The sequence below is a fragment of the Oryza glaberrima genome, chromosome 9, assembly GCF_000147395.1.
Source record: "Oryza glaberrima chromosome 9, OglaRS2, whole genome shotgun sequence".
NCBI classification, from domain to species: Eukaryota; Viridiplantae; Streptophyta; class Magnoliopsida; order Poales; family Poaceae; genus Oryza; species Oryza glaberrima.
Genome location: NC_068334.1, coordinates 8,417,094 through 8,425,224, shown reverse-complemented (window position 1 = coordinate 8,425,224; position 8,131 = coordinate 8,417,094). Strand labels below are relative to the sequence as shown.

The 8,131-nt window shown below is 43.3% G+C and overlaps 1 pseudogene; it reads right to left on the bottom strand.

Annotated features, from left to right (window-relative positions):
• Positions 1 to 361: 361 nt before the first annotated feature.
• On the bottom strand, positions 362 to 5,502 carry LOC127783689 (uncharacterized; annotated as a pseudogene).
• Between the last annotated feature and the right edge of the window lie 2,629 nt (positions 5,503 to 8,131).

The following is an 8,131-nucleotide window of genomic DNA, read 5'->3' as shown; positions in this document are numbered from 1 at the left end:
ATCGACCTCGACATCATCCAGAAACTCAATCTCCACAGGATCGAGCCATAGGATTTGCGAGGAGTGCGAGGTAAGCAATCGATGAACCGCGCGACGACGGTAGCTCAGGATTTGAAATTTCGGTTCGAAATTTCAGTAATTTCGCCCCTCACCAGCATGCTCAAATCTCGTCTGAAATTTTCGGTTTTTTGAATTTTTTTGTGAATTTGGTTAAATTTCATTCAAATTCAATTAAATTTTCAAATAATTTCGGACAGAAATTTCCGAAATATTACCAAAATTTCGGTCACCCCTGGCATAATATCTAATTTCAAATTTGAAAACCCTGCGGTAGCTTAGGTTGTGGAACCGGCCTCCCCTCTTATCTGGTCCGGATCGGAGGCGCTAACCACTGAAGCCTCGTCCTGATCTCGAGCAACGGCTGATGGGCGGCCTGGATGATGAGAAGAGAGATCGGCGTTGGGTGGAGGTGGTCGGGAATGGGCATGCATCCCCGCGCAGCAAAGCTCTTCGTGACGCTGCTTACCAAGGCGGAGCGCGTCGCGGTTGTGACGCGATGGCGACCCAACCCCGCATTTTTGTCGTGAAGCGCGCACCTCCTCCTTCAGCCACAGCATGACGGCCTACATCGAGAAAGCTAACGCGCGATCGATCGCGCACGGTGATCAGCCCCCTCCCCACGTTACTTCTTTTTTTTTTTTTTTCACCGCATTACTTTCCTGTTTTAGAAAGTTTATACACCTAAAGTTGGTACACATCAAGTTTACACATCCAAAGTTTATACATCTAAAGTTTGAATACCCAAAGTTTATAGGTTAAAAGTTTATATACCCGGTTCAAATTCAAATTCGAATTTAGATTCAAATATTTTTTTATATAGAATATTTCTATACATAAAATCAAGTTTACACATCTAAAGTTTGTATACCCAAAGTTTATATACCCGGTTCAAATTCGAATTCAAATTTAGATTCAAATATATTTTTATATAGAATATTTTCTGTACATAAAGTCAAGTTTACACATCTAAAGTTTATACATCTAAAGTTTGTATACCCAAAGTTTATAGGTTAAAAGTTTATATACTCGATTCAAATTCGAATTCGAATTTGGATTCAAATATATTTTTATATAGAATATTTCTATACATAAAGTCTATATGTACGAAATTTCTGTATATATATTTATAAGTTCACATGAATATGTTTTCAAGTGTATTAGATTTCTTTTATTTTTTAAGTGGTTTGAAAATTCAGTGTGGTAGGAAGGGGAGAAAGGGGGAGACATGTACGTGTTAGGGGAGGGACGGGGGTGCTGATCGCCCAGGCGATCACCCGCCCATTAGGCTTCCCCAGCCTGCACGCGGCCTAAGCGGTGCATGTGGGTTCCACTTAATTCTTTTTTGCTAATTATGATACCACGTAGTTGTACGTCAGCACAGGAAGTGAACGTCGTATCAGCGAAAACCACTTGCAAAACCGTTGAGGGAGTCATTTTGCACGGTTTTAAGAGTTGAGGGAGTTGGTATACCTGGTTTTGTGGTTGAGAGATGTGAATTAGATCTGACCTATATAATTAAGGAAGTCAAAGTGAACTTATTTATTTTGAAATCATTTGTAGGCTGAAATTGATAGAATCACAACTCACAAGTAGGCCCAGTGGAATACATATCGCCTTGTTGTAGCCATGTCCGAAACAAACACCGGTTAGATGCAGAGAAAAGTGTCCAACAAATTCATATTGGATTCCGGAACAAATTGGAGAGGCTCCTGCAAGAATAGAGAACAGATCACGCAGACACATATTTGGGCTCAGACCAAAGGCATTTTTACGGTAGCTTTTACCGCTAACGATAGTAGTGTTGGATGAGAACATATCTCATGCCCATAAACTTTTCATACATATTTCATATACACCAGCCAGTAAATATTATGAAATTTTTTATAAAAAAATGAATGCATTCAATAGTACACTTATATGTGAAACATCTCTCATGTTCAAATTAATTATATTTAGCCGTAAAAAGAAACAAAATTCTGACATATTTTCTCTCCAAACTGTCGATTTTTTTAAATTTTTTTGTTACGGCTAAAATATAATGAATTTGATTATAAGACGTGGTAGATTTGTGTAATACTATTAAGAGTACATGTCAGATTTTTTTTCAAAAATTTTCTATGATATAACTCAAAATCATTTTTTTTAAAAAAACTTCACCACAAAATAAAAGTAAGAAACCAAGAAAAACACTCTTTTAGTCTTATTGTGGTAACTTTCATTTGAAATCTTTACAAACACAGACGTTCATGTATAGCATGTATAGCGCAAGCATGCTGACTCCTATAAAGACACACATGCATATCTCTATAAGTGTACGTTCGAAAATCTATATCGATGTTTCAATGATAATAAATGATATCTTACATCATCAGGGGCAGAGGTAGGCCTAGGTAGCTAAGGCATGAACCCTAGGCCTGCCTCCAAAAATTTGCTTAAATTTTGTTAATTTACCATGTAATTTTTTTAGAAAACTAATACTCCACTAGAAAAAATGCCCGTGCGTTTCAACGGGTAAAAATATTTTTTATCCTACGCACTATAATCCCTTTAATGCCCATGCGTTTTGGACCAAACGAACGCACATTCCTTCCGTCCTTTTCAACTCTAGTCCTAGTACAGTCCGCTATCTCCCTCTGCTCGGTCTACCTCTCTTTGGTTCAGTACACAAATGGAGTTGTAGGCCCAAGTCGAACAGTATCGTGTCCGTACCATTACAAAGCCGATCCTCCCATCAAATCCAGTAATCCGCTCGAGCTCCCATAGTCTTATACCATGACGGAGCCGATCCTCCCATCAAATACGGTAATCCACTCGAGCTCGCATAGTTTCGTACCCGTACGATGACTAACGAAGCCGATCCTCTCCATCAATCCGGTCGAATCTTTCTCCATATCCAAAATTATTGAGGGATTTTTATCCACTTGATCTCCCATTTCCCTTTTTTTTATCAAAATTAAAGCAATCAGCAAAACTCGGGATAAAAAATGACGACGATTAAATGGTTCATCAAAATCGAAGCAATCTGCAAAACTTGGGATAAAAAATAACGATGATTAAATAGAGATTCAAGCTGGTGAATTAAAGCTTCTAAAGGGGAATTCATGGTGAAAATAATGAGAGAGTAATGGGAAATTAGTTATTGCAACGAATAGGAGGAGGAAGCATATGGGGAGGAAAATCAACGTAGCGGCCACGCTGGGTTTGGCCCGATGAAAAAACCGCAAAAAAAAAATATAGCGATAAAAGAAATAAACAGAAAATTTGGTGAAAGAAAAAACGGTGAAAAGAAAATACGCAAAGAGGGGAAAAAGAAAACGCACAAAAAAACCGGAAAAAAGGTGAAAGAAAAAAAATAAACGGGAAAAGAAAATAAAACAGAAAAAAACAGAAAAAAAAAGAAAACGAACAAAATTAGATGGGAATCGGATATGGTAGTTTTTTTTTTATTTTCGCCACTTTCTTATGGGGAATCGGACTTTTTTATTTTAGGTTTTTTTTCTATTATTTTATTTAGACGGACGAAGGAAACATCCCTTTTATTTTTTAAGTATAAGTATATAATATAATATAATAGATAGATAATAGATTAATCGAGACATATCATAGACCTAGTCTTCTATGATTTCCGGCTCCGCCGCTGTTACATCCAAGCAGGTAAGAGTAATTTGAATCCTTGGATCATGGATGGTTAAAAAAGGTTTTATCAGCTGCTAAAGTTTATAGGAAAACTTTGTAAAGTTCAAGAATATCAAACTCCTTCCCGTCGTCATATTTGACGTTGGGTAGGAACTCTACGAATAACGTGATTGTCTTTTTTTTATTATTATTACGTAAAAGGTAGAGAGACTCTATCTCGTAACCATTGTATTAATGGTGGTCAAAATCAGATAAAATCTGGTAAGGGGGAGAAGAATGATAAAACGAGAAAAAGGAAAAAAAGAGACAAAGACGTGATTGTCTTTGTCTAATACTACTCCCTCCGTCCATAATATAAGGGATTTTGAGTTTGTTCTTACAGTGTTTGACTACTCGTCTTATTCAAAAAATTTGTGCAAATATAAAAAATAAAAAGTTGTGCTTGAAGTACTTTGAATAATAAAGTAAGTTACAAAGAAAATAAATAATAATTCTAAAATTTTTTGAATAAGACGAATGGTCAAATAGTGCAAACAAAAACTCAAAATCCCTTATATTATAGGACAGTAGTATTTAGGCAGGCATGGTCGGTGGCCACGGCAGGTCGTACCGAAAAATATTAATCCCTGTCGTGTTCGCCGCCACCTGCCGTACCTCCATGGTGTCGAGGTCGACGGCGAAGAACCACCGCCCCTCCCTAACCTGCGGCGACACGACGGCGAACCCCGGCCGCGTCGTGACGATGCTCATCCACTGCCCGAAGGACGACGACGACGCCGGGCGCCCCAGCAGGCGGCGCATCGCCGCCGCGCACGGGATCATCTTCTCCACCACCCACTCGCCGCCACCATTGTTACACCTCGCGAACACCTTCAGCGCCCCGCCGCCGGGCACGACGGTCAGGATGCGCGGGTGGCCGTCGCGGCCCTCGGCGACGCGGAAGCAAGAGGGGAAGAAGATCATCACGTCCCAGCTGAGCCAGTTGTCGGCGTCCAGCGGGAGCTCGGACTCGGAGGCGGAGTACTCCGCCGTGCTGCCGTCGAACACGACCGGCTTCCCGCCCGGGGCGTACAGGTACCACGAGCCGCCGGCGTGGCCAACGACGTGCATGCACGACGATGACCCGGCGATGTCGCCGATGGCCTTCTCCTCCCACGAGAACTGCGCGCCGCCGCCGCCGGTGGTGAAGGTGAACACGGCGGCGGACACGCCGTGACGGTGGTGATATAGCTCGTACACCACCCTGAAGTTTGACATGCCGACGCGGCCACCCGCCTCGTCTGCCTCGGCGCCATCGGCAAGGTAGGCTCTCGAGAACTCGCAGCCGCCGCCGCCGAAGCCCCGCCCCGCCGACGGAGGGACGACCCACTGGTACCGCCGCGTGAGCGGCTCGCAGACGAGCAGGCTCCGGACGCCATCGTCGGGATGCGACCCGGCGAAGTCCAAGAGGAGGAGGCTCCCTCGGCTGTCCATGATCCTCCATGACGACGACGACGACTGCGGCCGCGAGCCGTCCACGATGTCTTGGACGATCACGTGGAGGAAGTCGAGGGAGAAGTGGCTGTCGTCAATGGCGGGCGTCGACGCCGCCGGCGGCGAGGGTGCGAAGGAAGTGAAGTTGTCGGAGTTATAGTAGTAACCGGCGATGGCGGGGGCGTGGAGGGAGCGGAAGGGGCGGAGGAATCCGGCGTCGGCAGCGGCGACGATGCGTCGCCATTGCTTGCACGTGGAGGCGGCGCGGATGAGGGAGACGGTGGAAGCGAGGCGCAGGAGTATGAGCTCAGCGAGGTCGTCGGGGAGGTCCATAGCTGGTGCCATGGTGGCTAGCTTGGTGATCAAATCTATTTATGGCAGATAAAAAATAGTATTTGGTTTGTAATAGTCTACGACTCTGTGTATTAGATATTAGAGTCGGTAAACTCTTTTAAACCCTCGATAGTAGGCCCACTCGTTTATCGAGTCCGTTTTGCATTAGAAACTTGACACTGCAGTACACTTATATTCTTTTTGGACCGGTTAGTATAAGAAAGTAACCTCCCATAGGTAAAGATTAGTAGTATTAATTAACATACAATCATCTAAATATTCTAGGAAAACTATTTTAAACACTCGAGGGGATATCGTTCTTTCCATGTCACTCAAATGGTCATGAAAAAAATTGAGAATGTGTATTAACATGTGATATAACACTCTACAAATATGCAAATTTAAATTCAACTTCCACATCTCACAAAGAAAAAAAACAAATTAAACCGCAGCTAGTTAAAGTATATTAAGAGTCAAATTTGATTTTTCGTTGCGAGATATAGAAGTTGAATTTTTACTTACATGTCTGTGGAGTGATATATCATATGTTAATACATCTTCTCAAATTTTTTTCATAACAATTTGAGTGATATGCAAACAACGAGGGGATATCCCCTCGAGAGATCGAAATCCTCTTCCAATATTCTATGACAAAGCGCAAGGATTAACAAGTAAATCTGTAAATGGTTGGAGCATATTATGTGCGCTTTTAATTTCTTTTTCACGAACATATAAAAGGATTGCACATCTTAACTTATAACTAATTAAAGGATTCATATTTTTCCGTTTGTCACATGATTTTCGTCCGTATGCACGATTTTTCACCCATCCATGTGATCCGTCCCTCCCCAAGTCCAAGTCTGTATTAAAAAAAAATCCCCGAGCTAGATCCCCAAATCAATCAATCAACCAGACAAACAAAAACAACACGAAAATACTAAATTTAATCTCAACCTCATGAATTTGATTCCCACATGAAACCTAATACCCATGTATTTCCTCCCTCCTAATCCGATGCGGCAATACAGAAAGTCAAACAAAGGCAATCATGTATGAATTTGCTGGCAAACAAAAGGCAGCAGAATAGGCACGTCGGGTTGCAGGCGACGTGCGGCGACGGAAGTGCTTGGCGTGGTCATTGGGCTTGTGGACGAGCTCGACGCGGGCCAGCGGCAAGGACAGCATCAAGGCGACCGGCACATTTGGTGGCGGTGCGGCTCCAGAGCCCTTCCTCCCGCCGGATCTAGCGGAGGGAGGGTGCCTCTGGACGGCCGCCGCCCCTCCCACCGCACGCCGCTGCCGCGGAGGGGAGGGTGCGGCCATCGCCGCTGATGTCGCCTCCCACCGCTGCCACCACTGGGCTGCACCATCTCCACCTGCCGCCGCCACCCGTCGTCCGCCGCCTCCCCTCTTGCGCCGCCGCCTGCTGCCTCGGCTCCGAGAGAGAGGAGAACGAGAGAGAAGACTGGGACTAGCGAGAGAGAGAGGAGAGCAAAACGAGAGAGAAGACCGAGAGAGAGGAGAGGAAAATGAGAGAGCCTTATCTCCTTGGTGGGCCCCGCCAAGGGGAGGGCGCCGTTAGCCGGGCGGAGGGCGTTGTGCGAGGGGGAGGGGAAGCGGCGCACTGGTGAGGGGAAAGGGGATGGAGTCGCTGGCTGCGACGGCAGTGGGGGAGAGAACACCGAGAAAGAGGAAAAGGAAGGGAGGAGAGAGAGAGAATAAGAGCAGGTGCAATAGCGGGCTATTAGCCAGCTATAAACATATTTTAATGAGATAAAAGATGAGAGAGAAGAGCAGCGGGCTACAGATCTATAGCCAGCTATAACACGGACTCCAACACGCAATGTGTGTATGACAGGTGGGACCATATGTTAATAGTATAGTAAGCAACTATTGTATGAATTGACTATTAAATCGGCTATAGATAAATTGGAGCTAGTAGTGGGCTATACTATTGAACTTGCTCAAAGGGAAGTCGGGGAAAAAAACGAGAAGATGAGGAGACGGAAGGATCGAGGTGCCGCTCGCTCTCCGCTTGCTCTCTCGGTGATAAGGATCAAATCTGACGGACCTTATTTTTTTAAAAAAAAATGAGCACTCTGTGTTTTTTAAAAAAAAAACAGCACAAGTATGCCATATAACCGGCACATATAGAGATTTATATGGGTTGGTTTTTAATTTTTGTTCGGTTTTAAGTCTAATGGGCCTTTCTTTTACAACTTTTTTATTTCTATAAGAAATTTTTTTAAGGGCTCATATCATAAAAACTAAATCCTAATCATAAAATATTTTTATATTTGTTATAATTTTAGTTTACCCATTGCAACGCATGGGTATCAATTTATTAAAATTGTTTAAATAATAAAATAATTCTTGACCTGTCCCTCTGCTCTTTTTTTCTATGTCTTTGTCCGCTCTTTTTTTTAGTTTTTTCCCCTCATTGTCTAATCTCATTTTTTTTATGTCTACTCAATAATATTTGACCTCAAATATATAAGATCGAATCACAGGAACTAAGCCAACCAGATGGGGGTGAATGGTTGGTATACCCAAAAACCCAAACTTTTAGCGGAAATAAAAGTTACCCTCAAATTCGATGTAGATCGGTCTGACCGAAGTTGTTCCGCCG